The 10,126-nt window shown below is 38.6% G+C and overlaps 1 pseudogene; it reads left to right on the top strand.

Annotated features, from left to right (window-relative positions):
* The first annotated feature begins 1,261 nt into the window (after positions 1-1,261).
* On the top strand, positions 1,262-7,917 carry LOC119622887 (zinc finger protein 705A-like; annotated as a pseudogene).
* Positions 7,918-10,126: the final 2,209 nt, after the last annotated feature.

Genomic DNA, 10,126 nt, shown 5'->3' with positions numbered 1-10,126 from the left:
TTATTTTTCCTGAACTTCATGTACAAATGGGTCAGTTAATTTTTTGTTTATGACACATAATTATCATTTGTACATAAAATATATTTAATTATTTTTATATTTTTATCAGGGAAATAATACATGCATGTTTTCCCCCATCTCAAACACATGCATTCATATAAACATATCCATCTGTATACCTACATATCTATGTATGAATATACACATGGACATTAGTATTTCTCAGCAAATATGTATCATGATAATCAGAGATATTGCAACTAACAAAGACTAATATAAACCATGATTGCAAGAATGTTAGACACCACCTTAGTAAAATATCAGATTGAGCTGCTAAATTTCTCTCAGCCCTAAGTCATTTTGTATTTTCTGAGCATCCTAGAGGATTGTGACTGTATACACAGGACAGAAACACCATGACGCAGGGTACTGCTGCGAATTTCTGATGCAGGGGATTTTAAGGGCTAGATCAGCAGGATGGGAGTGTTGACCCTCCAAGTGAAATAAATTCCTGAATTGATTATCCTCATCCTGAAACATTTTTTTTTTTTTTTTTTTTTTTGTGATAGAGTCTTGGTCTGTCGCCCTGGCTGGAGTGCAGTGTTAGGATCTCAGCTCACTATAATTGCCTCCTGGGTTCAAGCAATTCTCCTGCTTCAGCCTCCTGAGTAGCTGGGATTACAGGCAAGCACAACCATGCCCAGCTAATTTGTGTATTTTTAGTAGAAATGGGGTTTCACCATTTTGGCCAGGCTGGTCTTGAACTCCTGACCTCAGGTGATTCACCTGCCTTGGCCTCCCAAAGTGCTGGGATTACAGGCGAGAGCAACCGCACTTGACCCTAAAGCAGATTCTTACTTCATTGATTTCCGAGTTCCAAGGGGAAAAACAAAAGTCGAAATTGAGAGAAAGTAAAAGTGGAGTAAGGCTTCAGAAGGCTGTGATTCGTGTTGGAGAAACATTGCTAGGGCATAAAGCTGGGATAATAAAATCTGAGAAATCCCACAGTGTTTATCTACAGGTGGAAATCATATTCCACACGTGGGTGTGAAAGGACACGAAGATAGATGTGTACCCGCCCCCCCGCTACACCCTTTTGTTCTGCTCTCTAATCTTTGCACATACCAGAGATTTCATAAGTTCTGTGAGTACCTGTTTTTCTGCACGTACCAGAGATTTTGTTTTGCATATACCAGAGATTTTGTTTTGCACATACCAGATATTTCGTAAGTACCTGTTTTTCTGCACGTACTAGAAATTTTGTAAGTTCTGAGGCAAGGTCACAAGATGTGTTTTAAGTAAGATAAACTATTGCTGCCATAAACCTGCTCTCCCGCCTCAAAGGTTGAACCGAAATATCAGAAATGGCGGGAACCAATCATAGTTAGCCAAATCGCCTTGTTCAAACACTAGCCAATCATATATCTGATTTGTATAATAATTCTATGCCCACTTTTTTTAGACTATATAACACTGCTCGGAGCTCAGTGGGGGAGCTCTCCTGCCCGTCTCGTTTCGCGAGCGAGGGAGAGTTCCAGGTTCGAACCTGTAATAAAGATCCTTGCTGCTTAGCTTTGACTCTGGACTCTGGTGGTCTTCTTCGGGGAATAAACGGTCTGGGCATTACAGGTGGAGTCAGGGATCCCTGTGTTTTAAAATCAGTGAGGGAATTGAATATCTGGACTTGTGTCAATTAACATAGAAAACTCAGTGCTTTTGATGTTCTCATTCACAAGATATCTGTGTTCCTTCTTTGTCAGAAACCGTAGTCATAGGCTTCCTAATTTTGACCATGGGAAAAGAGGAGAGGCCTCTGTGTTTGTGTCTGTTGGTTAGGCTGTGGTGCAGGTGATGTCACATTTCAGTGAAGGTCTGGCTTTTCATCACAGGTTGGTCTGAAAATTATGTACAAGGCTGGTGTCTCACGTGTTCTTTCTCCAACCTCAGCTTTTCTTAGTGCCTGAAGTGTCTGCAAGTGGAAATCCAGAAGAAGACAGAGAGAAACTGAGTTCTTGACAATGCATTCACTAGTGAGTAGGGGATGCCTCTTTCTACTGAAATTATACCCATATTGCTGGCAAATGGGCAGTTTTCTCCAGTTTGTATGAGTGTTTCATTTTTATTCTTTTTTTGTTTGTTTTTATGTTGCAAAATCCACCCAGCCTGGGTGTTCCAAATGCAATCAGGAGACGTTCAGGTATCTTGCCTCCAGTTAAGTTTTCTCAGGACTCTAGGTTGGGTATCATGTGTCAAAGATTCCTAAATTATCAATATAATTTCTAATATTACACTACTTTATTCCAGCCGCTATGCAGGCTATTTACAAAACAAGACATGAGAGATCTCATTTATGTATTTCTTTTTCTTCTATCCATCCTATAACCTCATGTGGGGAAAAGAAAGAGAGATCAGCCTGTTACTGTGTCTATATAGAAAGAAGTAGACATAAGAGACTCCATTTTGTTCTGTATTTGAGATCCTGTTAATCTGTGACCCTACCCCCAACCTTATCCTTGCAAGAGACATGTGCTGAGGTGACTCAAGGTTTAATGGATTTTGGGCTGTGCAGGATGTGTCTTTGTTAAACAAGTGCCTGAAGGCAGCTTGCTGGTTAAAAGTCATCACCATTCTCTTAATTTCAACTACCCAGGGACACCTACACGGCCAAAGGTCACAGGGACTTCTGCCTAGGAAAGCTAGGTATTGTCCAAGGTTTCTCCCCATGTGATAGGCTGAAACAATGCTGCTAAAAGGTTTACGGAGATGTTTGCATATGCATCTCAAGCACAGCATTTTCCTTTAAACTTATTCATGTCACAGAGGTTTTCGTTCATATGTCTTACTGCCGATTTCCTCCCTACAATGATCCTATTGTCCTGCCACTCCCTTATCTTTAAGATGGTAAAGATAATTATCAATAAATACTAAGGGAACTCAGAGACCGGTGCCAGCCTGGGTCCTCTGTAAGCTGAGAACCGATCCCCAGGGCCCACTTTCTCTTTCTCTATACTTTGTCTCTATGTCTCATTTCTTTTCTCAAGTCTCTCATTCCACCTAATGAGAAACACCCACAGGTGTGGAGGGGCAGGCCTCCCCTTCAACCTCATAGGGAAATAATTGACCCATTAACTGTACCATTGGCTGAAATAGTCTTAGGCTTGTGATGAATGCAGGCAATAGAGATGCGTGAAGACCAGAAGATCACAGACCAATAATGAGGCTGATGTTCTAGCAGCTGAGTTCAATAAATCCCGTGTGATAGGCCTTGGGCAAGAGCTGCACAGTGTTGAGGAAAAAGGAGAGTTTGTTCAAATATATTTATGCTTTTAAAAACTTTGCAAAAGGACAACTAAAGAAGTCATTATTATTCTTATCCCCATTCGTTTTGCCTTTTGATAATTAACCTTTTTGCCTTCTGGTAACTGAAAGTAACATATAAGAAATACAATTACTTAATTATGGTTGCACACTCAGGAGAAGGAATATAGTAGATATAGTACAATTTAGGGTTCTGTGGAAATGCTCTATAAGGGCTGGTTAGAAAAAAACAAAACAGTAAAGAGGCCTTTTTATCCTTGAACAAGCCAAGTGACAAGGTAAAGTTAAAAGAGAGGCAGTGATAACTGATGTTTGGGTTGCCCAGAGAAAGTTGAGAACGGGAGGCTTCATATGACAGGAATCATCAGACTAAGGCTTCCTCAGTATAGCAGCCTCAGCGGGCTTGTCTTGTGCGGCTGGACTGTCTTTAAGCCTTGTCATGAACGCCTGAATTACATAACATTAGAGTGACTATATGTATGAATTGAATCCTATATTCTGTGTAAAACTTGTTCAATTCTGAAGAATGCTGGAGTCTGGTTCATGACTTTCTAACTTTTTAATGAATAAGGGACCAATGACCTGTATTTAATAAATATTTGCTAGATAGGAAACATGTTTTCTATTACTTCTTTAGATTATTCAAAACACACAATAGGTCTTTTAACCATTTGATTGGTGAGAAACCTGTGGTTTATCTAGAGAAATAATTCATTTAATCACGGTCATGTTTATAAAGTAGTAAATCATGGTTATTTGCCTTGTGACAAATCTGTAATTTACTTGAAATTCATGGTAAATCTGTTTTGTTTATGAAGGTTCAAGCGAAAATTTTATAATCAGTTATGTACAGGTGATTAACACATTACTGAAAAATATCTGGGCTATATTATGCCACATCTCATGCGATATTTCTTCATAGGAAAGTTTAATGGATTAAGAGTGGGTATGTCTCTGTGAGTGAATCTGAAAGGCAGATACCAGCTTAGTATTGAGAATGAACTGGCTGGAACCTAAAACACTGAGTGTTCTGCATACCCAGCTCCAACCTATGTCATGTCAGCCTTCCTCCTCTGGACATTAAAAGGGATTCTCTTTCTAAACTAAAATGTCTGTGATGTTTTAGAACAAAGTGACTTTCAAAGATGTAGCTATTGACTTCACCCAGGAAGAGTGGGCCATGATGGACACATCCAAGAGAAAGCTGTACAGAGATGTAATGCTGGAAAACGTGTGTCACCTGGTGTCCCTTGGTGAGTCCCTCTACATTCACATACGTATGTAGACATACACTGACTCATTCATTCGATAAGTGTTGGAACAGCTTCCCCATATCTCACTCTAATCTCTTCTCGGATTCTCTCACAGATCTTATCTGAAAAAAGTTTGAGCTCTCTAAATCTGTCTAAAGAAATATCTTTTTTATTTTATTTTGTTTTATTTAGTGTGTCACGCAATTAGAATGTAATCTTGACAGGGATTTCATGGTTTCCTTGGTACTCAGTCTCTAATACTCAGAACAGACCTGGGAACTTAATGAATATTTTCAATGTATTAAATTAAATATTTTCTAAATAACTCTTCTGCTTCAGTCGCTATGCTTAGGCTGAGACCAATTAGTGAAAACAATAGCAATGTCTTTTCTGTATAGAACACCAATTATTTTTGTAAATCGAATGGTTTTTTTTTTTTTTGTTCTGCATGAGAATAATAATAAACATACTGTGCAGAGGTTTACTTAATCTCTTTCTGAAAAGACTGTGTATTACGCATTGTGTCTTGGAACTGAGGCATGGACTCAGCATTCGTAGGTCCTGACTGTTTTGAATTTCCTTTTCCTGATGGACCTTTTGTTTGGATTTATTTTCTAGTCTCACGTTGGGTCAGAAAAATCCTGGGGAGTTTTCTGTGTTCTAGGTCTTGTGGCCTGAGCTGACCTTCACTGTTTTTATTCTTCCTCGGTAGCCTGCCTTACAGTTGGTGATAATGCACATTTATTGACAGTGAACTCAAAACACATGTACTGTTTCCACTAACAGGGTACAGATAAGCAAATCCTATATAACTTTGCAGCTGGAGCAAGGAAAAGAGCTCTGGCGGGAAGGAAGAGAATTTCTCCAAGGCCAGAATCTGGGTAAGGAACAAGGTCCTGTGCTCTAACAGGAGGAAGTGCTTTGTCAATGAATAATATCAGTCAAATATTAATTAGCGGTTTTATTAAATGAGTGGTAATTTCTAAAATGTAGGTTAAGCTACTGGAGCAGAATTCCTTAGATGTTATTATCATTTTGTTCATATGTCAGATGCTACTCTTGTGTCCTCTTGCCTTTTCTTTTACTTTCGGGAAAAGGATAATTCGTGTACCTGTTGGGGTTAAACTGTCACATGCTGACTCTTTTCCCGATACCCCTGTGAAGACTAACCCTCTATTTACCTGCCTGATATCTCATCTCCATTTTATCTCTTTTCTTATTTTAATTTTAAAGCACTTTTTTATTGCTGACGCTGTACAATCTGTTTCTTCTATTGAAGTATTTTCTTCATTTGACACATTTGCCACATCTAAGTGTCAATTTTTGAAAAAAAGTAAAAGGGCCTTGGGGTTTTTCAAACAATTTTATTACCATAATACCAAGGTAACAATTTATTTTTCAATTATTTCAGACAAGGAAAGTGCCCTTAAGAAAAAGCACACGATATTCATGCATCCTATCAGAAAAGACGCGTCCACCGGTATGACAATGGTGAGTTTTATAGCTGTGTACACCAGCCATCTAAGTTAAAGACCTGGTAATGGGTTAAGTTAGTAATGACGCACAGTCACCTGAGTGTAATTAGGCTGGCATTAAGTGCTTTCTAAGCAAAAAAAAATTTGATAGTTTGAATCCAGTGAAAAAAGTGACCTGTGTTCTAAACCATAACATGAGATCTTTAAACTAGAACAAGTGCATATACATTGCTCATGTTCAGACTTTGAAAGATATTGATATCATCACAATCAATGGAATAACTCTGCAGTTGGGATCTTACAAAAGAGAAAATATCTGTGTCTGCAGGAGATAATGTGTACGCAAGTGTCAATCGAGAAAAATGATGAGACAAGTCTCAATCATTTTAGGAGATTTATTTGCCAGAGTTAAGGACATGTACCTGGGGGACAGGTGTATACCTTTCTCCAAAGATGATTTTCTCTAAATTTAAAGGGGGAAAGGGTGGGATATTGAGAAGTACACAATTTTCATGTAAAAGGTGCGTAGAAAAAAATAGTCATTCATGCATTTTTCTGGCTCAGTGAATCTGGATTTTTTTACATAAGATGACATAAACAAATGAGGCAGAGGAATAATGCAGGAGAGCTGCATTTTATATAAGACAACATAGGCAAAATGGGGCAGGGAAATAATCGGATATGCATTTGTGTCTGGTGAACTGGGGATGACTGCGCCTGTAAAGACAAGCTATGAGTTGGCATTACCATGGTGTAACTTTAACAGCTCATGAGGAATTTCCTTGTGGGCAAAATACGGGGGAGGCATGTAGCTTTTCATCTTGTAGCCATATTATTTAGGAACCAGAAGGAGGAGGCAGGTTTGTGTGACCCTGTTCCCAGCTCGATTTTTCCCTTTGGTTCAATGAGTTTGGGGTGCCAACATTTAATTTCCTTTCACACAAGTAACATTGGAAAGATTTCAACTGGACTCTACCACTGAATAGTTGGTCTAGAATTCAAAGGTGGTGAAATGAATGTATAGATGTATGTCGGTAAATCAATAAGAGCTTTTAATCTTTGTCCCTAAAGGAGAACTCTCTCATTCTGGAGGATCCCTTTGAATGTAATGATTTGGGAGAAGATTGCACTCACAGTTCCACAATGACTCAGCGTTTGTTAACTCAGAGTGGAAAGAAACCCTACATCAGCAAACAGTGTGGAAAATCCCTTAGTAATCAGTTATTCCCTAAACCACATAAACAAATTCATACTAAAGGTAAATCATATCAATGTAATATATGTGAAAAGGCCTATACTAATTACTTTCACCTTAGATGGCACATGACTCACACTGGAGAGAGGCCATATGCATGTCATCTATGTGGAAAATCCTTCACTCAGTGTTCTCACCTTAGAAGACATGAGAAAACTCACAGGGGAGAGAGACCGTATAAGTGTCATCAGTGTGGGAAAGGCTTTATTCAATCCTTTAACCTTCGAAGACATGAGAGAACTCATCTTGGATAAAAGCGTTATGAATGTGATGAAAGTGGGAAGGTCTTTAATCAAACCTCTGGCTTTAGAGGACACACAAGAATTCACACTGAAGAGAAATCACATGCTTGTCTTCTATGTGGGAATGCCTTCAGTCTATCTTCTGACCTTAGATGATATGAGAGAACACGCACTGGAGAAAAGCCATATGAATGCCATTTATGTGGGAAAGCCTTCAGTCAGTGTACTGATCTTAAATAACATCAGAAAATTCACCCTGGAGAGAAGATGATAAATGTCTTCAGAACATATTCTGACTTTAGATGACATGGTGTTAGGAATGACGAATGTAAGGAATATGGAAGAGACTTCAGCTGTAGTTGTAACATCTAAACATGCCAAAGGACTCACATTTTGAAGAATTACTATAATCAACATGGACGTTACTTCAGTTACCTTTATTCTTCAGTCCTCATCAATAAATTCATATGGAAGAGAAATTGTACGACATATATGTACCAAAGGCTTGTTAGTGATATGATCATAAATGACACGAGAGAGCTGAAACTGTCAACATAATAAACTAAAAGTCTTCAGCAACAGTTTTAATAACTTAAAACTTGTGGGACTTTCAGGTAGAGAATCTCTAGCTCTTCGTTCAGTGTGAAAATGTTTTTATGTGCAATTTGTTGTCAAATAACGTAAGAAAACTTTACTTGGATGAACCCTTTATTTGTATTTTCTGTGAATAAACATTCAGCCAAGCACCAGGCTTGATGTTCACAAGAAAACACAGTGATAAAATGCTGCTGAAAAGGAAAATAAGAGAGGAAATCCTTTATAAGCTAAATAAGAAGGGAAAATCTTTCCAAGGGCAATGAATTCTCTTGGAATACCAAACACTTCTTACTGGAGAAGTTATGCCTTGAAAAATCATGAGAAATCCTTTCTTCACTGAGTAACGCTTGTGGCACATGTGAGATTTCACACTGGACAAAACACGGTTAGCATCTTGAAAGGAGAAGATTCTTTAGTGGTAATTCATTTCTTAGTTAACATTAAGTTTCTCACATTGAGGAGCTATTAAAATTGAAAATCACTATGGAGAAAACTGATAGATTTCTCGTCAGAAAAGTGAGTCAAGAAGGTGGACCTCTAGGAAAAACTCTTAACATATAGTTTAGCAAAATAATTCAGAAATTTGAGAAAATGTCTATTCATAAAAATGCAGCACATAAACGTATAATAGCAAAGTGACCTGGGCATAAATTGAATGCAGAATTATATATGAAATCTCATTAAACATTTCCAAAAGATCAATACTTACAAATATTGAAAGAATACAATCGGTTGTTGGAAAAACTTAGTGTGTTGGTAAAGTCCTTCTTTCATTTATGCAGCCCTAACAAATCCATTTGCATCTACACTCCTCAGCTTATGGGTGGAGATTCTACCCCAACTTCTGAGTCTCCCCAGTCTTAAACGGCTCTTTCCTCACAGCTCACCTCCCTTTACTTCCATGTCCACTAAAACCACTTGTTTCCATCCAACCCTGGAACTGACACATCAGGGATCTTCAGCCCCACTTGCCAGATTTCTCAGTGTGTCATTGCATGGATTTAGCAAGGAAACGGAGGCTGGATCAAAGACACCTAGTATATGCATTTGGGTGTCCCCAGCCTTTGCCTCTGTCTCTGAGTAGTTACCTGGGATCAGAGAATAAGGCAGCCCTGCTCTTCTATTCCTCAGAAATCTCTTGAAATTTTGTCCCTGAAGCCTCTCTAAGTGGAGGTAGCAGTTCATCTCATGACACCCCAGAGTTTACTCAGGTAAGTCCTGAGTTATTACACAGAGACAGACACAGCTGTGTTCCTTTTACTTCTATCCAGAAGGTAAAACACCAGCATGATAAAACAGCCGAACCTGTTAGCCACCATGCAAGCCTTTCCTATATTTGATTCAATGTACTTTTCCAGAAGCAAAATGAAAGTTCTCACAGATGGGGCCTCCTCTGCCTTGTCCTCAGAATTGGAAAATGTATTGTCCATCAAGGAGCCTCAGTATTGAACCTAAAACTCAAGAGAAAACGTTTCCTGAATAGTAAGTGGCATGACGACTTGAAATTTTGCAAAACAGGCACAATCTTAATACGATAGGCCTTACTAAGGCTAAATGGCCTTATCCATGGTTGAAATTGACACATCATTATATTAAAAAATCTCCACAAGTGATTGATTTTACTCAGCAGCCAGGGTTTATGTCAAGTGTGAGGATAATGAGCAAGAAATTCGAGCCCTTGGCAAACTGGTTGGAGAGGCAAGGATTGTGTCCAGGTAGAGCTCATAACATTATTTATTGTTTAATCTATTTAATTAAATATGTAATTTACCCTCAAACTGTGGCAGACATTATATGTAGTCCTGAGCCACATGAAGATGTACTATTTGTGCTGTGAAATTCTACGGGATTTGACAAGTGCATGGTGGCAGATCTCCAGCATGAAAGCGTAACACAGAATGCTTCTCTTATTCAAGCTCTTCTTCCCTTCACATAGAGGGAATCAATCGACTTTTGTACACTAACTTTCGAATTTGTTTCTTTATT

This window comes from Chlorocebus sabaeus, chromosome 12, assembly GCF_047675955.1.
Source record: "Chlorocebus sabaeus isolate Y175 chromosome 12, mChlSab1.0.hap1, whole genome shotgun sequence".
Lineage (NCBI taxonomy): Eukaryota > Metazoa > Chordata > Mammalia > Primates > Cercopithecidae > Chlorocebus > Chlorocebus sabaeus.
This window is presented reverse-complemented; position numbering and strand designations above follow the sequence as displayed.